The 25,351-nt window shown below is 43.0% G+C and overlaps 1 long non-coding RNA gene across 1 annotated transcript; it reads right to left on the bottom strand.

Moving 5' to 3' along the window:
* Positions 1 to 650: 650 nt before the first annotated feature.
* On the bottom strand, positions 651 to 23,583 carry Gm31894. The gene is made up of 3 exons (XR_377515.2): positions 22,867 to 23,583; positions 3,628 to 3,706; positions 651 to 1,077 (listed from the first exon to the last, which is right to left on the bottom strand). It is a non-coding gene; the product is annotated as a predicted gene, 31894 (long non-coding RNA).
* Positions 23,584 to 25,351: the final 1,768 nt, after the last annotated feature.

Genomic DNA, 25,351 nt, shown 5'->3' with positions numbered 1-25,351 from the left:
TAATGGTTGCAGGAAAAGGGAGAATTAACTTCCTTTAATGAGATGCATCCCCCTGGTAGACGGGCCACACAAACAGTGGGTCCTCCTCGAAATAATAGCTGAGCAATAAAAACTAGGCTTGATGGGAAAGGAAGAGGAGAAGGGGGAGACGGAGGAGGAGGAGGAGGAGGGGCAGGGGAAGGGGGAGGAGAAGGAGGAGGGGAAGGAGAAGGGGGAGGAGAAGGAGGAGGTGGAAGAGGAGGAAGAGGAGGAGGAAGAGGTGAAAAGAAGAAACTTCAAAGTTGGGTAAGAAGGTGTAGAAGAATGAAAAAGATGGTAATGGGAGAAGTTTGGAAAGGGAGGTAAATATATCCAAAATGCATTGTGTGCAAATAATAATAATAATAATTAATAATAATAATAATAATAAAGAGAGAAAGAACACAAAAGAAGCACTAGTCTTAGGGGCCAAGAGAAGAGCTATCAATAGATTCAAAGCTTATGCTGCCACCAATGAATGATAGACTCATGTCTCAGCATAGCTACAAATCCTGAGTCTTCATAATTTTCCTACATAAGTATCCATCAACTAGAACATTCATGAGCTTCTCTTAACTAGGGTCCTATGGTAGGGAGTTTAGTGGGCTGAGGGCAGACTTCAGAGATTTAGCTGTCATTGATTCAGAAAGGGTTTATTTATAGTTCAGAGGCATAGAGTCCATTGTGGTAGGGAACGCACAGCAAGCAGCAGGTACTAGAACTGGCTGATGACCTTGTATCCACACACACAGAAGAAAAAAAAAAAAACAGAAAGAGAAGCAAGCCCGAGTCAGACTATAAATCTCAAAGTCAGCCCCAATTGGTGCACTTCCTCCAGCCAGGCTCCAGCCCATACATATTCTGTAACCTTCCTAAACAGCACAACCAGCTAGGAATCAAGTGTCCAAACATATGAGCTTATGTGGACAACCTCATATTCAAACCACAGTACTGGCTGTCCCAAATATGGTGTGAGTCTGGCTGGCTAGGGAGTGACAGACATCCATGACAAGAAACTTTTCGCGGAGTCCAGCTTGTTAATGGAGCCCAGTCAGGCAGCTGCAGGACAGAATGAGAAAATAAAGTCAGTGAGAGGAAGAATCCCCTTTTCATTTTCCATTCTGCTATGGCTTTTTATATTCCCTGTTAGGAAGGGTATGGGAGAGGAGCAGGAAAGGCATTGTACATTGTTGTGGGTAACTTGATCCTAATGAAGGATAATAATGGAGGGGAGATGTCTACATATGTTGGCTCACTTGGCATTACAACAAAGATGAAAAGAGCCCCTGATGGATATGAAATATTTAGGACCTAGGTTTGCTGAATCTCTGAAAATAAAACCCAAAGCAAGCTTTTCTTATGCTGATCACCCAGTTCCTAGAAAGCCTCCTTCAGTGGCCCATTGGGATTTTTGGAGCCTCCAGAAAAACTTTTGCAGCTACAAGTATTCTGTCTGCATCCTGATTTTCTCAGAGGGAAGATGAATGGCCTTCTGTCACTCATGGCGGGCCACCTGACCCTCAGAAACCTCTACAGGCTAAAATCAAGAGGCACTTAGAATAGAGCCACAAGCCTGTGGAAGCCATGCTCCAGGCTCAGTCCCTTGTACCATCCCTCATCCATACACTATGTAAGTGGTCACTATCCTGAGCCCCCTCAGACATCACAGGGAGAAAGACTGAGCTAGTTATCCACAGAGAAATGGCTTGTCTTTACTCTCTCCCTACACCCACAACCCTTTGTTCTCCTTCAACAGCCGTGCCCTATGGCTAGTCTCAGAACAGGAAAAAATCGGTGACTTGCCACTCTGGATGGAACCTGCTTTTAATTTCCAGGTGTCAGAATGTTTCAGTTTTAGCATGAATAAGCTAAGTCTCTTTAAATGGAGGAAGTTGGTCTAAAATCTTGGAAATCCTCTTTCCCCACCCCTCCTCCTAAGCTTTCCTCATCTTCTTCACAGCACCCTGCAGAAGGAATCTCTTACGTCTGTTTGGAAGCTTCACCTGTCAAATAGAACTGATTGGCCTGTAGCCGAGGTAGGAAATAGAAGGTAGAAGTTCCGGTAGGAAGTGGGGGTTCTGGGATAGAACCAGGCTCAGGGGATTCACCCAGGAACATGGAAGTCAGAAGCATGGGAGCTGAGCAGAGGTGACCAACCACACGTCAAAGTTTAGATTAGAAAATCAGGATGATTAACTGAGGAGCTAGTTAGAGAATAGCCAAAGCTTATGGTCAAGGTGTTTGTACATATAATTGAGTCATTATCCCAGGAGCTTGGGGCTAGGAGGGGGAAAAAATTCCATTTTATAGTACCCAGTGTCTGTTTAAAACTCCAGCTGCTGAGTGAAGAACAGAGCTGATGCATCTGGAGATGAATACCTACCCATGGGACAGGCATTTGGGTATAGTTCTCTTGATTGAACCTATCCCCAAGCCCCCAGCCTTCTTAGCTTGCATCCATCCTGGCCGCCACTACCTCAGAACAGAGATGATCTCAAAGACCAACTGTCACCCGAATACATCCTCATCCAGGATCTATCCCTCCTGGCTGTTTAGATTTTAAGGTCTTTGATAATGAGCATTGAAAGATGCCCTTCTTTTAAAAGAACTACAGGGGAAGAGACAGCTAAGGTGATGGTGTTTTCCCCATGGTAAGGTATTGGGTGGTCCATATGGGACCACATAAGACTTTGGTCTATTAATGTTGCTATCACAAAATACTGAAAGTTGGGTAAGCTATTAAGGATGGATATTAATTTCCTCATAATTCTGGATTCTAAGAAATTCAAGATCAAGGTGCTAACACCCAATGTACTTTCTGCCACATTTGGAGATAAAGGACATAAACACAAGAGACTAAGAGGGAAGCCCACTCTTTTATAATGGCAGTAATCTCATCAATGGAGAAAGAGCCCACAGGGCTCATTCGCTTCATGTGGTTCCACCCCTTAACTCATAACAGTGGCAAAAAATCTTGACATGGGTTTTGAAAAGGACCCATTCACACTTTAGCAACTATAGAAGGCTGAAGCTATGAGATGGGTCTGGATTAGAATAAATGGAAGTGAGAAACGGTGGGAAGGAGGAGTTGCCAACATGTAAAGGATTAATAATCTGTTATTCTTTAAACAGGCATTTGGTTTGCTTCTAATAATAATGAAGAGATAGTTAATAATCATCAGGCACAGTATAAGACTCTATCCTATTTCAAGGTAGCAAGGTAGACTGCTACAACTTCATGGGTGGTCGCAAGAGGCATAAGACTCCTACAGGCTAACACAGGAAGCCCTTGTTCACCACAGTAAGCAACAGCAACAATGTCAGCATTTGCACTTGGTCCCCAAGAGACACATTTCCATCATACCATACTCAGTGGCTTTGACAACTCCTATGCACCTTGTGGGTTGAGTAGCAGAAGAAAATCACGATTATCTGGAGAACTTGACCATTTATAGTGGGCTGTTCTGGGTCTACTTAAATATAACCACTAAATAGAGTGCTTTATAATCTACTATAACCTATACTTTATTCATATGTAATTTAAAATACAATACAGCATCGTAGAATATCAACAATTTTATTAAAGTAAGTCTATAGATTAAATCCTACCTCAAACAATATTTTCAGGATGTTGATATTTCTATAGTCTCTCCAATGCTTCTTCAGTGGCACATGATAGATCATTTCACTGTAATAAGAAGGGTGGGTGTATTAGTTTGGTCTTTCACTTCAATATGATTTATATCTTAATATACCTAAAATATATTGTGTTATATTATGATGTTACAAGTAAAAATATATAGGCAATATATGGATATATTAGTGAGTACCCTGTTTTACTTAGTAAATTTTGCAAATAAAAGTAAACATTTTAATGTTGAAATAATGCTTTTCATAATTGTGTGCATATAAATATATATGTACACAATTCAAAATCATATATATACATATATATATATATATATATATATATATATATATATACACACACACACAATTCAAAATCATGACTTACTTAAGAGAATTATTCAGAAATGAAATTGCTGCATCAAATGGTATGTGCTTCTTTTTAAGTTCTTGAGTCATTGTTTTCATTATTACCCAATATTCCTACAGAAAAACTGCAAAAGTCTCTCCTCAACACAAGATACTTTGAGCGTATGTGTTTATACCCACAGCTTGATAACTCTGCCTATAGTTAGGAAAGGATTTTTGCATCTTTAAAGCTTTATTGATGAGTAAAATTATTTTGCTTTAATGAGAATATCTTCCATTACTTAAAGAGCAGAGTGTTTTTCATATATACCTGATATTAAATTTCTTCTGAAATTATTTGTTTATTTTCCTTGCCTTTTCAATTAGAATGATTCATCTTTTATCTAAAAATTAATTTTAAGAGCTCTTTGAATGGTTAGTATATTTATTCTCTCATACAAATATTACAAAATGCTTTTTAATTCATCCTTTGCCTCTTTATTTGTTGATGATATTTTCATATAAACAATAAACAAATATCACTGAATTTATCAGACTCTTTTCTGCTTTCCAAAATATATTAAAAAGTCAGTATTTTATATTCTGAGATTATAAATTTATAGAAAATTTTCTTTTGAGACATCTGCTGTCTTAGTCAGGGTTTCTATTCCTGCACAAACATCATGACCAAGAAACAAGTTGGGGAGGAAAGGGTTTATTCGGCTTACACTTCCATACTGCTGTTCAACACCAAGGAAGCCAGGACTGGAACTCAAGCAGGTCAGGAAGCAGGAGCTGATGCAGAGGCCATGGAGGGATGTTCTTTACTGGCTTGCCTCCCCTGGCTTGCTCAGCCTGCTCTCTTATAGAACCCAAGACTACCAGCCCAGAGATGGTCCCACCCACAAGGGGCCTTTCCCCCTTGATCACTAATTGAGAAAATGCCTTAGAGTTGGATCTCATGGAGGCATTTCCTCAACTGAAGCTCCTTTCTCTGTGATAACCCCAGCTGTGTCAAGTTGACACAAAACTAGCCAGTACAATTGACCCCTTGTCAACTTGACACACAAACACATCACTAGTAAGCCTCAACCCTTACATTCTTATTCATCCCCAAGATCTAAATAACTTTAAAAGTCCCACAGTCTTTACATATTCTTAAAATTTCAATCTCTTTAAAATATCCATCTCTTTTAAAATCCAAAGTCTTTTTACAATTAAAAGTCTCTTAACTGTGGGCTCCACTAAAACAGTTTCTTCCTTCAAGAGGGAAAATATCAGGGCACAGCCACAATCAAAAGCAAAAGTCAATCTCCAACCGTCCAATGTCTGGGATCCAACTTACGATCTTCTGGGCTCCTCCAAGGGCTTGGGTCACTTCTCCAGCCATGCCCTTTGTAGCACACGCGTCATCCTCTAGGCTCCAGATGCCTGTACTCCACTGCTGCTGCTGCTCTTGGTGGTCATCTCATGGTACTGGCATCTCCAAAACACTGCATGACCCCTTCAGTCCTGGGCCATCAATTGCAACTGAGGCTGGACTTTCACCAATGGCCTTCCATGGCCTCTCACAGTGCCAAGCCTCAGCTGCTCTGCTCAACTCCTTCATGCCTTCAAAACCAGTACCACCTGGGTGACCCTTACACATTACCAAGTCCAGCCACAGCACAAGGTACAACTTTGGCTATATCTGGAACACAGCCACTGTGCTCTCAGAAAACACTTCTCAGAAGATGTCACCTCAATGATGCTGGTCTCTTCTTAATCACCGCTAATTTCTTAGCTCCAGCTAACCAGCATCAATAGTCCCAGTAATGCAAAGTTTTTCCTTTAGTAGTTCTGGTATCTTGTTAATCAGAGCTGATTCTTCAGCCCCAGCTAACCAGAACTACAGAATCTTCACAATCAAAACAGCAATGGCTCTGAAAAGAGTCTTTAATTTTCCCTCTGAAATTTCACAAGCCAGGCCTCCATCTTCTGCACTGTTCTCAACATTATCTTCCAAGCTCCTACACAACATCCTACAGAGCTCTTAACAACGAATGGATCTTCAAGACCAAAGTTCCAAAGTCCCTTCACAGACCTCCCCAAAACATGGTCAGGTTGTCACAGGAATACCCCACTCTGCTGGTACCAATTTGTCTTAGTCAGGGTTTCTATTCCTGCTCAAACATCATGACCAAGAAACAAGTTGGGGAGGAAAGGGTTTATTCGGCTTACACTTCCATACTGCTGTTCATCACCAAGGAAGCCAGGACTGGAACTCAAGCAGGTCAGGAAGCAGGAGCTGATGCAGAGGCCATGGAGGGATGTTCTTTACTGGCTTGCCTCCCCTGGCTTGCTCAGCCTGCTCTCTTATAGAACCCAAGACTACCAGCCCAGAGATGGTCCCACCCACAAGGGGCCTTTCCCCCTTGATCACTAATTGAGAAAATGCCTTAAGTTGGATCTCATGGAGGCATTTCCTCAACTGAAGCTCCTTTCTCTGTAATAACCCCAGCTGTGTCAAGTTGACACAAAACTAGCCAGTACATCTGCTTTACATTGAACTCATTGATTCTACAGAATTATGATACATTATGAAAGATAGTCATGCTACCACACATTATAACCATATATATGTTTGAAATTCACTGATCTGTTGTAAACACTGTTAAAACCAAAATCCTCTAAATTGTATAATTTAATAATGTAATAGGACCTTAAACATCAAGGGCAACATTCACAAAGCAACCAGAAGTAAAGTTTAAAAATCTACTTTCCCCAGTAAATGTTTTAGATAATAGGAATGTGCAACTTTGAGAAGAAAGGATTCAATCCTAGTTAGAGGCGGGAATCCACACATAAAATGATAGACTGCATTGCTTTTTTTTTTTTTTTCAACGCTAAGGATCTGCTCAGTGAGTTGGAACAAATCTGGGTGACTTAAGGGAATAGAGCTAACAAAACATGGTCAGAAATAACTAGAGGAAAAATTTTTGACTCATCAAAGAACTTTACCAAAAAGTTGCTCAGTGTGAGAACAGGCCACCTGAAAGGAAAATGGGGAAAGCGTATGAGCCAGTTACATCTCTCACTGCTGTGACCAAACACCTGATAAGAAGCAGCTTAAAGAAGGAAGAATTTGTTTTGACTCACACTTTGGAAAGGGATGGTGGCCATGGGGACAGGGAAAGCACGGTGGCAGGAATGTGAAGTCTTGTTGCATCCAGAGTGAGGGAGCAGACTCTGGACAGGAGATGGGATCCAGCTATCAACCAGACCCAGTGACCCACTTCCTCCAGCAAGGCTCCAACTTGGTAAAGATTCCACAGTAACACAAAGCCCCAAGCTGAGGACTCTGTGTTTGTATATATGAGCCTGTGGGAGCCATTTCTCATCAAAACCACAATAGAATAGGTTTTTTCTATTTTAAATAGCTGATTTTTCAAGGATGCGACATAAAAGACTTTCAGAACAAAAGAGGGACAGTTATTTGAAGGACATTTGTCTCTAAAATCTTGTCATTCATCGCATTGTGGTCTTAAAAAATCAATATCATAACTGCATTAGCATCCACACGCAGCCATGGTGGAATCCTCTCTGGGATATTCTGAAGGCAACTGAGCTGAGACATTGGCTCCTGGAACTATGGAAGCCATGGTCTGTTTTCCCTTTGACTATGAGGCAGTTGGAATGAGACACAAGATACAAAGCCAATGAAAATCGAATAGTTCCCACTCAGTCTTTTGCTTTTTAAGTATGAATCAAAGCACCCTGGGGCATCCCCAGGTCTCACTTTTGCCAGGTTTCTGCAGACAGGAAAGCATAGGGATGAGGTGTATTTTGCACCCTACTCCCCTCCGTAGGGTTTGGAGAGGAGAACTTCTTTTAATGCCTCCGTAAAATATTCTGAGATCCCTCGAGTTGCACTATTCAAATGCAATAGTTTTATCTATTATTTATCCTGGTAACTTTTGGAGAGGAACCCTTTCTGCCTTGCAAAGAAGAGAGGCACAGCTTTGAAGCAGCCCCCTTCGGGCAGCTTTCCTTTTGGAATAAGCAGTCGCCGAGAACAGGGAGTGAAGGTGGTGTCCTTAGGGGCTGGGTTCCAGTTATTTCAGTTCATTTTGTGTTACTGTAACAGAATACCTGAGATTGGGTAATGTGTAAAGAACAGTGATTTGCTTCCTATATTCCATGGGGCTGGTAAGCCCAAGTTGTATCGTTGCCCATGGTGAGTGTCCACATCATTGTGCCCTTCCATGGTGGAAGGCAGAAGGGTATTAGAGTAAGTGCATGTGCCCACAAGCACCTAGAAGAAGCAAGGGTGGGGGTGGCTAAATTTCATCCTTTTCACATAAACCTACTTCCACAATAAACAACCATCTCCTATGACAATGATGTAACCCATTCCTGTAGGCACAGGCTTCATGATAATCACCTCTTAAAGGTCCCAAATTCAACTTGGTTGCACCGGGGGTATCTTTGGTAAACTTTGGGAACAGATCTGAGCCACAGCATCTGTGTAAAAGATCTCATAGCCCAGGACGTTGGTTCAGCAAGTGGAGGGTCACTTGGGCCTCTAGCCAAGGCCCTCTGAAGATTTGCTGTTCTCATTTTGTGAGAAGCTTAGACAGAAGAGGACAGCACCAGAATCTGTCCTAATCACCACAGCCTCTCAGCTTTCTCATAGGCAAAAATAGTGTGAACACAAAACATGGAACAAGGCGTGGACAAAACAAGATGCTGCAGGCCTTATAATCACAAGGCTGAGTGAAAAAATAAAAAGCGAGTCACAGCAGAGCTCTGACTCCATGCATATAAAATGTTAAGGTAAGCTGTCTAATTTATGGCGTTTGAAGATACTGCTCCTCTTCTGGGCAGGGTTGGTACTAATGTCCAGTGGGGTCTCTAGGGTTTCTAGGATGCCAGGACTATTCTACCTTAAGCAAAGTGCTGGTTTCTCCAAGTGTACTAAATTTATGAGGTGAATTATTTCACATTTATGATTCATGTACATATATCTAATGTATGCTTAAATTCAAAACAAGAGGGAGATGATAACTTAAGTATTTAGCACGGGAAGTATTCCTGTGTGTTTGTCTTTCAGTTCTCTTAACACCCTATGTGAAGTCAGGAATTCTTCATTTCTATTCCAGAGAAGGATGTGGAAATTCTGTGAGATGATACTGTAGGATAGAGTCACTGTGATCTGATCAAGACTGTGTCTACCTGACTCTAAGCATAAGCTCAAGTTTTCACTGAACATTTTACAATATCCAGAACAAAATTATGCTTTGACCTTCAAAAGGAAAGGAGAGATAGCATCTAGATCAACCTGTGGGGAAGGACCCTTTCACTGGGGTCACCTAAGACCATCAGAAAACACAGCTATTTACACCGTGATTCATAAAAGCAGCAAAATTACAGTTATGAAATAACACAAAATAATTTTACGGTTGGGGGTCATCACAACATGAGCATCACAGCATTAGAGAGGTTGAGAACCACTGCTCTTGCCCCTCTTCCTGCCAGAGCTTCAACCCATAATGATAGGGAAATCTCAGAAGTCAGGGGATAATCCAGGTACTCAGAAATCCCTTGGAGCTATCCTGCCAAATGCAAGGATTCTACATGTTATTTATCTGTAACCATGGAGAGAGGGCTGGCTTTTCTGTCTTGCTCAGTAGAGAGACAGAGGGTGCTGAGCTCCTCAGTGGCCTTTCCTAGGCTCTGGGAAACACTAGAAATGTACTCACCTACCTACCTAGTCTCTGTCTTTAGCCTATAGAGACTCCTCCCACGACTTGAATAGAAGGGAATAAGGAAAAAATTCAAGCTACTCATATCTATGTAGGCACACGGTAACTTAGGCAGAAGCGTGGGCTTTAGACTAAATTGTCTTATTGCTATAAAAATGAAGAATGACTTTATCTTTGTAGAGTTTCATTAATCAAACCACCTTGGGGTAGTCCTTTGGCACAGCTACTGCTGCTATGCTGTTGGTCTGTTCTGAAAGATACGGGGGGGGGGGGGGTCTAGACACATTAGGTGCCCAGTGATGCTGCATCCCCTCAACTTTGCCGGAATGCCAGGTCCTCTCAGTAGAGTAAGAAAGTCCCCTCCCTAGCCCACTCTTCCTGTCCCCTGAATCCTAAGGGAGCTCTGCTTGTGTCCCTGTAGAACTAATTCAGTAGCAGGCCACGTCCTGTATCTGTCAAGTCCTAGACACATTCCTGGGAACATACGAAAACTGTCCTTTGAAGCTCTGCTAAATGAGAGCATGTGACTTGTTCTGGTCATAAGACCACAGAAGAGACAATGAAAGCAAGTCATGGCCAGAGCAAAGAGTGGGCTGTGAGTTCTCTGTGCCCTTTCTTCCTTCCCATAGGTTAATGAATGGCCCATGTTCCAGAGCACAGTAAGATGATAATGGTCTTCATTCTTAAGTTACCATGTAGAGGGCAGAACCTTTGAAAGAGGCACCCAACACAAGTGCAGAAAGGAACCTGTGTTTAAATCAAAGAGATTTCTTCCCCCACAGTATCACCTACCCCAATATAACAATAATCCTTTAGCTCTGCTTATAGTCTCTCCTCACTAGGACCCACCCAAACATTTAGAAAACAGACAACCCTAAGGGTCTCGTATCTCCCCATCTTTCCCATGTCTCTTCTTAACATGATTCTTTCCCATTATACAAAAATACATCTGCATATGGTCTCAGGGGAACCAAGTCTTACATTCACCTGTTCAGGAGACCACTCAGATTCTACATCTCAGTTGGAGCTGGTTGTTGCTGGTTGTGATGGAGATGGTAGTATGTGTGCATGTGTGATGGTTTGCTTTCTGAGCCCTAAGGCATTATATTTATTATGTTGACTGTAAACTTGACAAGTCCTAATATCACCTATGTCACAGATGTCTGGGCATGCTCATGAGCAAGTTTCTATATTGTGTTAACAGGGCAGGTGGCCCTGGGTTATATAAAAAGCAAGCTAGTAAACATTGCTCCTCCATGATCTCTGCTTTGATTCCTGCCTCCAGATTCCTTGAGTTCCTGCCCTCACTTCCTATCACTATAGCCCATAACTTAGAAGATGAAATAAACTCTTTCCTTCCCAAATTCCTTTTGCTCATGGTGTTTACCACAGCAATGGAAAGCATGCAGGGCACGCGACCTGAGGCTCTGGACTGAACGAGCTGCACAGCCAGCATTCCCCTTTCTTTGCTTCCTGTCTGCAGAAGCAGTGCAGCCAGTCACCACACACTCCTGCTCTCTCCTGTGCTTTCCCTAATGGAATGAGCTGCATCCCTTAAAACTGTAGAACAAAGTAAACTGTTTCTCCCCTACATTGTTATTGTCAGATACTTAGTCACATGAGTGAGAAAGTGTGTAATGAAGAAAGACAGACAGACAGACAGAGAGAGACGGGGGGAGAGAGAGAGATGGAGAGAGAGAGAGAGAGAGAGAGAGAGAGAGAGAGAGAGAGAGAGAGAGAGAGAGAGATGGAGAGATTGCTGTTGGGGGAAGCAAAATAATGGTAATAGATCACAATTACTTAAACTACTCCCAGGCATGCATTATTGCCAAACAGTCCTGCAAGTGGTCAGTCGTGAATGGAATCTTGGGCTTTGGTGTATAGAGGGTTATTGGGTGTTTATATAGATTTCTCTGTGGGACAAATCTACTTTAGATAGGGAATGTATGCTCCCCTCAACCCACAGTCATGAAAAAAATAAGGCACTGGGATTTCTCATATTTCCAACATCCACTTGTGAAAATGTCTTCGCTAGCTAGCAGAATGTCATTAAGCCTGGATAGAGTGCATTGTGGCTCTACTCACAGTTCAGCAGGTGGTGTCAGGTTTTCTGCTGCTGTGATGAAACACCATGACCAAAGCAACTTCATGGGGGTGGATAATGTTTTTTGCCTTACTCTTTCTCATCATTACTGAAGTAGTCAGGACAAGAACTCAAAGAGGGCAAGACCTGGAGGCAGGAGTTGATGAAGAGGCCATGGAGGAGTGTTGCTTACTGCCTTGCTCTCCATGGCTTTCCTAGGCAGCTTTCTTACAGAACAGAAGACTACCAGCCCACGTTTGGCCCCACTCATAATGGGTCAGGCCCTACCACTTCAATCATAAATGAAGGAAAAGATGCCTTACAGGCTTGCCAACAGCATCATCTTATAGAGACATTATCCTAATTGAGGCGCCCTTCTCTGTAGTAACTCTAGTTTGTATCAAGTTGATATAAAACTAGCTCAAACAGGTGGCATCTCCCTGAAGAAACCATAGTCAGCCCAGAGTGCTAGGACCAATAAAAGAGAACTAGCTGAAACAAAAGGGTTGGAAGGAAGATAAAAGTGCCCCAGAGCTCGGGCCAAACTATGGACCAGCCAATTCAGCATTTCCAGAAGTCAATGACAGTTAGATGGACCATTACTGGGTAGTATATCTGATCAATTGTTCCTGAGGTCAAAGACAACAGAGTCCATAAAACAGACAAATTAAAATGGCTAACAAGTTTCCCCTCACGATCAGGAACTCTTACTCAAATAATGCCTCACACTAAAATATAATTCTCACAAATAATTCCAAAAGAGGCCATCCATTCCTGGAGGGGAAGACTATTGATGAAGATACCACATACTTGAATAATAAAACAAGGGGAAATCAAACTCGCGGTTACTTGAAAGCTTCTTCCCTCCTGGCTAGCTTCCATGGTGCTGGGAGGTGTTATGCACCCTGCCAGAGAGGAGAAGTAGTCATCAATGTTACTCAGCTGTGACCTGGACACACTCCAATAATAAGTGACTTGCAAGACACAGTCACTGACACAATCATGGCTTCAATGCTACAGGAGTAACCTAACACTTTCTGATGTGATTTAAGGCCTGCTCCATGGGATACTTGGGACCATTAGTGGGGTGAAGAACATGTTGCTAGATAGATCACAAGCCCTATCCGAGAGCCTTACTATGATTATTCTGCTGAATAAACATATTATTAAACCTCTCACAATGACTTACTGTATACCCATAGATATACTCAACCCTCATCAAGAAGCTGCCCCTTACAGCAGAGGGTGATTAACAGAAACTCCCAAGTAGTCAGTGTGCAGAAAATAAGGAACTATAGAATGCTCAGTTCTAAATAGGACATCTGTATCACTTCCCTTTCCCCAAGGCTCAGGCATCACTGTGGAAGAACAGGCAGAAAGACTGTAAGAGCCAAGGCTATGAGTAACAACAAGGAAACCACATTTTCTAGATGCAACAGAGGAGATGCATGTACACTCATAGTAGTTGAGACAGCATGCACAAGACTTCTGTAAGATGGGCCCAAACAAAATCCAAGCACATAAGAGTGATGTGGGCACAAAGCCCCTCCACCCTCCAAATGAGGAATTATTGTCATTTGGTGGCTGCTGTGAGATGGAGAGAGTCAGTTTTCTTTAATGCTATAAACCCTGGCAGGTCAAGCACACTCCAGGGGATGCTCCCACACTCCAGATTATTTGGGCAGCACAAACTGGACTTATCAGATTTCAAAAATATTAAAGTTGGATGGAGTGAGTAGATATGGGAGGAATGGAGAAAGACAGATGAACATGACCAAAATATATTGCATGAAATTCCCAAATTGTTAATAGAAATACTATTTTAAAAAATGGTTCTCTACCTTCCTTTCAAAGATTTCTTTCACATCTTTTATGGTAAGTCTTACAAACATGTTTTGTGGTAGACATAGCAAAATTAAAGGTGAAACACAAATTACCATTCTTTTGCTACAGATACCACCAGACACAATGTGTAAGGCCAATGAGCTCACTGAATACATGCTAGTGTGTATGTGTATCCATTTGTGTGCACATACACATGTCCAAAGTGCATGCATGCAGAGTCTAGAAGAAGGATGTGAGACAACCTGACCTATCACTTTCCACCATTTCTTCCATGAGATAGGTATCTAGGGGAACTGGAAGTTCATCATATTGACTAAGCTGGTTGACAAGCAAGCTCTCAGGATCTGCTTGGCTTTGGTCTCCAGTTTTGGGGTTACAGGCACAAGCAGCCATGCCTGGCTTGAATATACATGTTTTTAAAGAGATGTGAGATCTCTACTTGAAAATGGAGAGAAGACGCTGAAAAGAATAACTTTCACCTTGTAACAAGAGCCAATGGTGGTACCCAGATACCCAGCTTTTAACTTCCACAGTCTGATGTGTCTCCAAAAGCATGTGTTGACAACTTAGCCCCACTGATGTGCCGACAGCTGAGGCCTGAGGAGATTCAAGGGCTCCACAGTGTATGTACTGCCCTGGTGAATGGGTCAATGCCATTATCATGTGAGTTGATTTCTTACAGCTAATTTTGGCCACTCGTTCCTTTTACCCTTGTTTGGACAGTTCCTCCTCGGGATGACATAAGATGAAAGCCCTCATTAGCTGCCAGCCTCTCAGCCTTAGACTTCCCAGCCTCTGTTCTGTGAGAAATGAACTTCTGTTCATTATAACTTACTCAGTCTAGCACACTTGACTATGAATTTGCACCTTTCTTTGGTAAACCACAGACAGCACACAAAAATTAACCTCTTACTTCAAATAAGACATGCCCATCTATGGCAGCTCAACCAACCTCATCAATACCCCATAGTGGAGAGCAAGTTCCTGCAGTCAGAGAATGCAGATTTGCCAAGATATCTACCAGTGTCAAGACCTGAACAAGCTGCTAGGTGCCAACCAAAGATGTTTAAAGAGTAATTATTGCAAATGCTTGCCAAGACCCAACGTGGAAGACAAAGGCAATATCCCTGCCTAATCCAAGTTTAGAACTGTTAGAATCTAAGAGGAGGGTTGTTAGGATTTACAAGCAGGATTGCTTAGGTTCTCTCTTTCTTTCTCTCTCTCTCTCTCTCTCACACACACACACACTAAAGATTTGTACCGTGATTATATATTCTCATATTTATTTATAATAATAAGACAGTGTATAAAATAGGATTGAAAAAAATTTAAGAACACCTCCAAAAGGATTACCTGCAGATTCTCAGGCACTTGAAAAAAGTTAATCATCGTGGCTGAGCCCGAAGTTGAGATTCAGGTAATACATAAAAAAGAAGCATACTTCTCATTACCTAATGCTAACAACTTTTAAAATAATTTATTAAATAAATCCTCAAGGCCATGTGGTGGTGCCAAGTTCTAGGAGAAATGTATTCTGTACTTATTTTCTGTCTAGGATAATTAATTGTAAATATATTCTGTTCTTTTCCAGCCTTCCCCTTCCTTCCTTCCTTCCTTCCTTCCTTCCTTCCTTCCTTCCTTCCTTCCTTCCTTTCTTCATTTTTTCCTTCCTTCCTCCTTTCTCCTCTTACCATTGTGCTTTTCAAAAAGTGCAGAAAAGCACAAACAATAATAAATTGCATGCTCCTAAGCCAGAAGTAAACTGTACTTGATTTTATAAATAAGATAAATAGAACAATTAATGCAAGGTGGAAACCTCTTCTCTGCACTTCCCAGATATGATCACTATCATCAATTTAGGGTGCAGTTTTCCAGTGATGTTTTATATTACATATACAGCTATAAATAGAATGTTATTAAGTTATGTGTTTTGTATAAATGGTGTAATACTGAATCTGGGATTCTGCAAGTTACGTTTTTCACTCAATATTATGTCTTTTAACTCTCTGCATTGGAACATACAAATCTAATTAATTCATTTGTTTAGTAGCAACCCATCACATGACTCTTGACAGTTCATTTATCTCTTTCCCTATTGAACATGTTATTCATTCCTAGTTTTCAAATGCAATGAATTTACTATGGATATTTTCAGCATAGCCATTTGCACACATGTTGGAGAGTGTTCCTTGATATATAGACCTGACCATAAATTCTTATGGCATTTCAATTTTTTTCTAGATTGCAGAATTTACATTAGATTGAGTAAAATATAGTGTATTTAAATGATCTTAGACTAATGTTTTCTTGGTTTGTCTTTGAAAAAAATGAACTGTCATGAGTAGGAGCATAGAATATTAGCTTATCAGAAAGAGGGCATCCTAAGATAACCAGTTTTCTCAATGGCTTGCAATGAGCCATGGGCAGTTAACATTTGGAAGTGCTTGGCATACCACAAACTTAGCAAACTGCCCTCCACTAACTAGAAGCCATAGGCACCCTCTAAATCCAATCCCCATCCCTACTTACAAAATCTCTTTTGGAGTGCTGCCATGATTTTTTTTTTCCCAGAGCTGAGGACCAAACCCAGGGCCAGGCAAGCGCTCTACCACTGAACTAAATCCTCAACTCCTGCCGCCATGATCTTAAAGGGTCTGTCTTATACCTAAAAGTACGTTTTCCTTCAACATCTTTCCTTAAAGCTTTTTTTTTTTTTTTTAATTTTCCACATGAAATTTCTACTGGCAAGCCTTCCACCTGTCCTAAAAGTCCTTGAATTGAGGGGCTGGCTAGATGACAGCTGGGGCCACTTGCTATTCTTCTAGAGGACCAGAGTTTGGTTGCCAGAACTGACTTTGTGGCTCACAACCACCTGTAACTCCAGCCTCAGGGGATCTGATGCCCTCTTCTGGCCTCCACAGGAATCTGCACGCATGTGCAGATACCCACACCCAGGCATGTACATATGCAAATGATTAGAATTAGGAGTTTTCAAACTGTCCAAAAATTTCTTTTCTGCCCTAAGCAACCCCACTGAGATTCTCTGTGTTCCATCATTGAGAGTAAACACAAAGACTGCTCATCTGTGTAAAATCATGCCTGACATACTCATACCAATCAGAAGTTTGTTCAGATTTAGTGGCTCCCAGTAGTGGTTGAGAGGCGTATATAACCAGTATGACTGAAGAAGTAGAGCTTGGCACTTCCTCAGTAGTGTGAACTGGGTGGCCTGAGGTAGACCTGGAGCCTGATAAAGGTTTCTTTGGGTTTTTAAAAGCTATACATTTGAATGCCAGAAGCAAGCAGTATTTCAGGAATTAAGTATTCCAATAATTATCTTTTATACAATCCACCATGACAACTTTCTAATGTTTAGCTGTCTAGTATTTTGATAAATAAGGATTGCCAATGAAGAAAATAAAAAAAAATAATGATTTTTAAAGTAAGGGCTCTCAGTGTTTGGAGATACATTTCTCTTTCAAGATTCCAATGCAGCCTTGTGAGTGGGCAGGGAAGGGTACAGTGGGAAGGAGGGGTAGGCCTCTAGGGCCTCCAGATTGCCTTAGTATCCTATTCTTGAAATTAACATGGAACTGTGCTAAGGGGATAGCCCTAAAGATATTCTTCGTGGCTCTGTGATACTTAAAATTCGGAAAGAACTTGAATGTTAGCAATAATCAACATGGTAATTTAGAAAGTCTGCAGCCTAAAGGCAAGATCCAGCCCTAGCAAAATGTTTCTCCTAAACCTGTTTTATTATCTATAAGAAGTGGATAATACATTTTTACCTTATAGAAATACAGTGACTAACATATTAGATTAACAATTCTCAAGCCATGGGTTTCAGCCCTTTGGGGTTGAACAGTCCTTTCACAGGGCTGACCTAAGACCGTCGGAAAGCACAGATGTTTACATTATGATTCATAACAGTAGCAAAATTACAGTCATGAAGCAGCAATGTAGTTAGTTTATGGTTGGGGGTCACAACGTGAGGAACTATATATATTAGAGATCACGGCGTTAGAAAAGTTGAAAGCCATTTTGCTAGATGCTATATCTAAGACAGATCCATAGAAGAAGTTTCTTGTGTATTTGTTATTATCAAAGAAGCTATGTTATAACCATATGGTAAAGCTCTTTGTGAACATTTAAAAAATGATGTTGTGGAAAACCAATAGCCCTATGGCACTTGGATGTTTATGGAGACTTTCAGGCCAAACCAAGGCTGGTCAGAAGATAAGGAGGTAAACAAAGAAAAGACAAGAAGAACAAGCATAGATGCTTCTTCTCCATTGGGGAAGAGTAAGAGAAAAAACAGCAAATGGCAAGAACTTCCAAATGAAATCAGAGCTCACCCCCTCCCCAGTCCGACTCCAGGTAAACAGCATTTTCCAAGAGTCAAAAGAGTGGGGCCACACACATCTGGAGGGCAAAGCTCTGCAAGGGTTTTCCAGTGGAAGCCTCAGCTAGGTGGGGGAGCTGCTCATTTCCATGGCCGCTGCCTCCTAGTAGTTAGCATTTATAGTGCGTGACTGCAAGCATGGCGTGCCTTCCAATTATGTTTAAAGGGTATTTGTGGAGCCAACTACCTGCAATTACTCTCCAGCTTTCCCCTGGGGATTTGCGCACTTTGGGATGATTTTTCTGAGGCAATATTTTTCTAGATGGTTAACCCTTGAGTTCGTGGTATTCCTAAACAACTGTGATTTGGGAATGGCACTAGCACTAGTGGGATGCAAGCAAGCACTTTTTCATAGCTTATAAAGCCAACGTGATAGAGAGATTGGCTGCTTGCTACCACCACAGGACCATTGGTAATGGGGAAATGTGACTGTTTTAGAAAGATCTAAAAGCTCCCTGGTAAAGAGGTTTAATGTCTAGAGAGGTTCTAAGTCCAGCTCTGTCTTGCTGAGATGATCAGCCCACCTTGGGTATAAACACAGATTGTAAATTGAGTAGGCTGTCCGGGCCCAGGAAGCTGAATAGCAAGACTATTTGAAAGCCATCACCTTGACTGTTTTGACTTTGAATGTCTTGAAATATGTTCCTTCTTGCTCCATTCACATCCACTCTACCTGTCCTTTGGCACCTCTTGATTTTTAATAAATGTTACAAGAGTCGCTAAGAAATAAGGGATGGAGGTGGAAAAGGGAGAAGATGCTTAGAGCAGAGATGCTTGAAGCTGCTGGCAGCTCTTTCCTCCCCAGAAGAAGGCCTGCCAGTTCCTCTTTTTGTCTCTGCCACCTTATCAGCATTGGCCAGATGGCCAGGTAGACACTCTCACATCCTACTCTTGACTTACAAAGGACTTCTTTGCTACAGCAGCAGCAGCAGTGACCATGTCTTTTGTTCCTCAGATCTAAGACAGTTAGGTAGACCAAAAGGTAATGACAGAACTCTGAATGACCTATCTGGGATGCCTTAAAAGTGAGTCATAAGCCACATTTGACTAATTGAGTTAGACACTGCCAGTCATCCGATGCTACAGATACACTCAGAGACGGAAGGGAATTTTCCCAGGAAGGGAGTGGGCTGTGTAGAGAAAGGGAAGAGAAGCTGCAGGAGGAGCAGCAAGTGCCTGTCTGGTCCCCAAGGAGACAAACATTCCTGCCATCGTCACAGGGGAATCTCTCTCCATACACCAACTCTTCCAGGAACGAGAAGTATTTTAAACACGGCAATTAAGGTAATAGAAATGCATTGGCTGATGTGGATGTAACTCAGAACACAGAATGCCGGAGGAGCGCAGTCCCATTCTTGGGCAAGTTTGAGTCAAGGTACTGGCAGATGCGACACAAGAATAGGCACTGCTCCCTCAGGAATCCCATGACAGACTCCCTGTTGCCAAGAGTGGAGTTTCCCATCACCCTCCCTTCCTCTTGTCAAAGGCTGGTACTGTGTGAGCTGGCAGCGGGCTGACAAGGTTACAGGGAGAGATCTGATATTTTATCACACTTCTGGGGCCCATGACAGACAGGCTCGTGTGGAGTAGGCCCATGGCCTCTTCTGCCTCCCTCTCCAACTATCCACCTCCCACCCCCTACCAGTGTGCTTCACACAGGCCTGCCAATCAGAGACAAAGATAAGAAACTGACTTGAGTCCTCCTCCCAGAGCCCAAGCATCGAAGGCAATTATGTGCGAGTTGGAGAGTCTTAGTGCTTGTCAACCTCGGTATGAGGCTTGTAGTGGAACTACACAGATGCTGCCACAGCAGCGTGTATGGCCTTCTGCAGGACACAGGGCTACTCTTAAACAGGCACCACAGATCACTGTTATGCCATTATGCTCACTATTAACAATGCACGACCATGGAAAGAGTCATGACTGTGGGTGGTGGGGCAGGCCTGCCACCCATGCACAGAGGCCAGCACTTGGGAGGCAGAGGCAGGCAGATTTCTGAGTTCGAGGCCAGCCTGGTCTACAAAGTGAGTTCCAGGACAGCCAGGGTTCTACAGAGAAACCCTGTCTCAAAAAACCAAAAGAAAAAAGAAAAAAAAAAAAAAAAAAGAAAACTATCAAGCCAGCTGCAGCACTCGGAAGTGGGCCCTGCACCTCACCTGAACAGCACAGTAGAGCTGGCCCCAGTGGCAGTGGGGTTTGTCTGTGAGCTGGCCCCAGTGGTGGTGGTGGGTGAGCTAGCCCCAAGACCATGAGCTGGGGAGAGCTGGCCTTGCCCAGCCCCTCATTTTCATCTGCAAGGTGGTAGTGTGGGTTCAGGAAAGATGCCATCCCACCCCCAAGCCTCCTACCTGCAGTAGGAGAGTGCGCTGGCCCAGAGAGCCAGAGAGCTGGAGAGCTGGCCCCACTCCTCACCTGAGCAAAGAGGGAGAGCTAACAGGTTGACCAATTCAGCTTCCACCCATGCCCAGATCTAGGGTTCTGAGGTCAACCACCCCAAAATATAATCCATCAGTGAACTGCTGGAGCATGTAGAAGGGCAGGTCCTGCTGATCCAAAGCTGCAGGACCTTCATGACCCAAGACATCAGAAGAGTGCCAGCAAGGATCCAGAATTGGTTGTATAGCAGAAGCCTTGAACCAGACAAATGACTCATTACAGTGAATGTTTGCAAGAAAAGCTGTTTAGACAAAAGGGTGACCCACCAAAGCTTCTACTACTAGCTGGTGTTTTCTTTTAGAAGAACGTTGGTTGCAAGGGTGGTGGGCGAAAGGATGGGAAGATGAGTGGGACTGGGGTGCGTGATGTAAAATTCACAAAGAATCCATTAAAAAAACTAGAAAGCCATCAAGCTGCACAGCCCATACTATCCAATGTTCTTCCCAGCTACCCAGGATGCAGAGTATGGATATGAGACCATTGAAGATAGCTTGGTAATGGCCCGTGAAGATGTCACTTAGAGCAGTCACCACAGGCAATAACATGCAGGGTCCTTTGTAAACTGAAAACAGATCGACCATCTGATCTCACAGTTTTCTACTGGGTATAGAGTCAAAGGAATGGAGATCAACATGTGACAAGGCATGTGTAGTCACAGATTCGTTTCAGCACCATTCACAATTGCCAAGATATGGAACCAGCCTATGTGTTTATCAGTTGGTTAATACATAAAGGAAATGTAGTATGTAAGCATAATGGACTATTTCTCAACCATATAAACGAATGACATTTTGTCATTTGTGGCAACATGGAGATTGGAGAACATTGTATTTGATTAAAAAAAAAAGTTAGGCACAGTAAAGTGAACATTTGCATGTTTTTGCTTAGAGGTTTAAAAGCCAATCTCACAGAAGGAGAGAAAAGAATAATGGTTATGGGAGCTGGACAGATGGCTCAGTGGTTAAGAGCACTGTCTGCTCTTCTGTAGAACCTGAGTTCAGTTCACAGAACCCACATGGCAGCTCACAACTGTCTGTAATTCCAGCTTTGGAGTTCTAATACCCACTTCTGGCTTCGAAGGGCACCAGACATACATGTGGTACACAGATAAGCATGCGGACAAACACCAACACACTAAATAAATAAATAAAATAAAATTAAATTAAATAAATAAGAAAAATTTTTAAAAAAGAATAATGGTTACCAGAACCAAGGAAGGTTGAGGGAGGTGGGAAATGGGGAAAGAAGTCCCAGCTACAGAGTGCAGTTGAACAAGAATAATCCCCAGTGATCTGTAGCAGAGCTGGGTACCTATGGTTGGCCGCAGCCAGCTACATATCTCAAAGGGACTAGTGGAGAAGAGGTTGGATGTTTCTGACATAGAAAAGAGGAGCTAATGTATAAGGTTATAGACATTCAGCTTACACTGACTGGATCATTACATACTATATGTCTGCACTGGGGGCTGGCTCTGCAAGCGTGAGGGCCTGAGTTTAAATCCCCAGCACCGGGTAACAAGCTAGGCATAGTTGTGACATTTGTAACCCCAACACTGTGGGTTGGAGGCAGGTGGATCCCAAGAGTTAGCTGGCTAGCTAGGCCAAATGATGAATTTGCAGTTCGGTGAGAGATTGTATCTCAAGGCAAAAAGGCAAAGAGGAAGATATTAGATATTCTGATGTGGCCTCTACATGCATGTGCATAGATGTGTACATAGATATACAACACACACACACACACTGTCATACTGTACTCCAAAAATATATTCAATCACTCTATGACAATTAAAAATAAAAAGATAGTTAAAAAACAAAATTACCAGGCTACAGAGTAGATCCTCCCTGTGATTTGGGGGAGAAAGGGGTCCAGGGGAAGAGGTGAGCAGGTAGAGGAGGAGAAAGAATGAGGGAAGGGTGTCAGGCTAATAGACAGAAGGAAGCTTTCCAGGGTAGGTGCTCCACCTGAAATGGGACAGACCAGTGCCTAAGTGACACAATCAATACATCCCTTCCTGTCACCCTTCCCTGTGGCCACAGCTGCAAAACAAGGCAGAATGAAGGCAACACACAGACACCGTGGTAGCTCATCAACCACAAGAATACAGAGACAACACAACAACACAAGACAATACCAAGCTTTGAGGCCCTGGGCCTGGATGGGTGACTGCCACTCCCCTGTCTGCCCCGGCTGCCTATATGCTCTCCCGTTAGCTCCTGATCCAGAGGGTCCTGCTTCATAAAGAATATAGGGTTCCCCAAAACTCCAGACTCTTTCACTGTACTTACTCAGGACGTCCTGAGAGGATTTCCCAACTCAAGCAGGATGCCCATGGCTAGAAAGAAGGGTGTCAGATTAGAACATACCTGAAGTCAGTGCTGTTGGCTCTCCTGAGGTCTCATTTCTTTTCAGAGTAGACTAACAATTCCTGGTATTTGATGGCTGAGTGTCACAATGTATGCCATTCAGTGGCCATAGACCTGCTCTAAGAACTCTCAAAAAATAAAATAAAATAAAATAACTCTAAGAGACAGATGCATTCATTCCCATTTTATGTGGCTAGAAGCAGGTTTGGAAAGTCTACACACAATGGATTTCAGTCAGGCCTCGGACTTCTCAACTCATGGCAGAGTGTTGAATCATTAAAAGGCCCCAGTGGCCCGGCACTCCTCACCCAGGGTTCCTGAGATCTGATAACACCTCTAGCATGGTGCCTTTCTAAACATTAAGGCCATTGCTTTTGACACTTTTCCCAGGGCTATCTTGGGGCCTCCAAGTGTCCCTTGGCTGTAAGGCTGCAACCCAGGGCAGTCAAACCTTGGCAAGCTGTGGAAGGAACCGAGCCAGGGATGCTTTGGCAAGAAGCCCGGGAGCACATCCTTTAATAGTTCGGGGTCTCCTATAAATATGCCAACTGCAAATCAGAGGCTCAAAAGCAAATCCCAACAGCGACTCAATTTCAGGGTCTGAAGCATTCTCAGCCCAGCCTTTCACATCAGCTCAAGTCCCCCCAGGTTCGCTGGCTCCCTCCATATAATCTACTGAAGCGCTGAGGCCCTCTCCACTAAACGCTGCAGCGACCAACTATGAAGACAGGGAGTGTGGCCAAGGGGTCGGGAAGAAATTTGGTAAGGTTGCCTGACTCTCAATAAATATTTATTCCCACTTGGGGAGCCAGGGTTGGACCAGAGCTCCCCCTGGGCTTCGCATGGAGAATTTTCTATGCTTCCAGCGGGGAAGGCTGAATGCCAACCTCTTCCCCCACCGTACCCTTGAAAACCTTGGGTGAGGCTAGAGATGCCTCTCATTCTGTGTAGACTGTTTGGTCTTATTGTCTCTAATCTGCATAATAAACTTCAGGGTGGACGCTGCTGTTGTCTTTTCCAGAAAGAACCTGTGGGTAAAGGAGAGAGGACGATGCAGACACTAGCCGAAGAGTCAGCGTTTGGCTCAGATCTGCTTGGCAGCAGTGTCTGAGCTCTTTCCTTCCAAACACCATGCTCTCTCCCTCTGGGTTGAGACCACAGATCTCTGCCAAGACTTGGTTCTCTTCCTTCCATCCCTCTCCTGGGCCCCACGAGGGGCCTCACTTTGCTGCCAGTATCCCGAATAGACCCTGTGAACCCCAGCCTCTTCAGTACCACCTGGTCAAGACCCCCTTGACCTGTACCTCTTACAATCTCACTTATTGTGTTTCCAAAGCAGTGGTCTAGGAGGAGAAGGCAACTTTATGAGTGAGAATGACGTAGGGTGATGAGGGCCATGGCTTATCAGTATTAGTTTGTCAATTGTATGTGAGGGACACTGGTCCCCTCAGCATGGCCTCCTCCCTGCTTGATCTCTTTTTAGAGACATATAGTAGGGAATAGTCATATCCTCTGCCTCCTCCAAGGTCACTGGAAGGTAGACGGCTATGAGACCCAGCTTGTCTAAGTCTCTGGGCGGCCACGTCTCACAGTAGCCAACAGTCCCATCTAGCACAGAGTCCCTGGGGCTTGTTGCCATCCACATGCTGAGCACCCCACCTCTCAGCCTGCAAGCCAAAGTAGCCTTTGCAGTGGAGACCAGGCACGTTGCCAGGGTCCTGGACGACTCTGGCAGTCAAGGACATTGCAGACTCTCTCTTCCACCGGGAGCTGGGGAGGCAGAAGGAACTTGGTTCAAATTCCAACTTCAGATGAGTTGCTGACCTTGATACTTTAGTTCTCTTTCCGCACACAATAAGGATGAAAATCTTACCTGATTCTTGGGACCTGTGAAGAGAGAGAGAAAGCACTTAGGAGGGTCACATAAAGAGCTTTTCTAAATGTCCTGACTCCAGGGTCCCTCTCCACCCAGCATTTGAACATATTACCCAGACTTAGTAAGGAGTCAAGAAATGAATTGGATTTGCCCCTGCAAACCACGGAACAGACAGAAAACCAACTAACAATGAAATCGCATGTGAAAGATAGCAGTTATAGGCCTGAGTTCTAAGCCATCCGTCAACACATACTCTGAGCACCCATATTAATATGCCCCTTATCACCCAACAACCAAAACTCTTTCCTATAGAAACTTTATTTACAATTGAGGAGATGGTGAAAACAAGAATGAAAAAGATGAAAATTAATTTAAAAATATACTGATCATCAAAACATGACTCTTGTTCATTTATTCAATGCACACATGCATACACACACACACACACACACACACACACACACACACACACACTTTAATCGTAATTGTTTAATGTATACCATGGATTGTATGGGAAACATGGTTGACTACATAGCTACACCCTCAAGATATTTAAAGTCTAGAGAAGTAGACAGATGAACAAATCAAAGTTCAAAATTAATTTACTCT

The sequence above is a fragment of the Mus musculus genome, chromosome 6, assembly GCF_000001635.26.
Source record: "Mus musculus strain C57BL/6J chromosome 6, GRCm38.p6 C57BL/6J".
Lineage (NCBI taxonomy): Eukaryota > Metazoa > Chordata > Mammalia > Rodentia > Muridae > Mus > Mus musculus.
The sequence above is the reverse complement of the archived record's forward strand: the minus strand, read 5'-3'. Positions and strand labels throughout refer to the sequence as shown.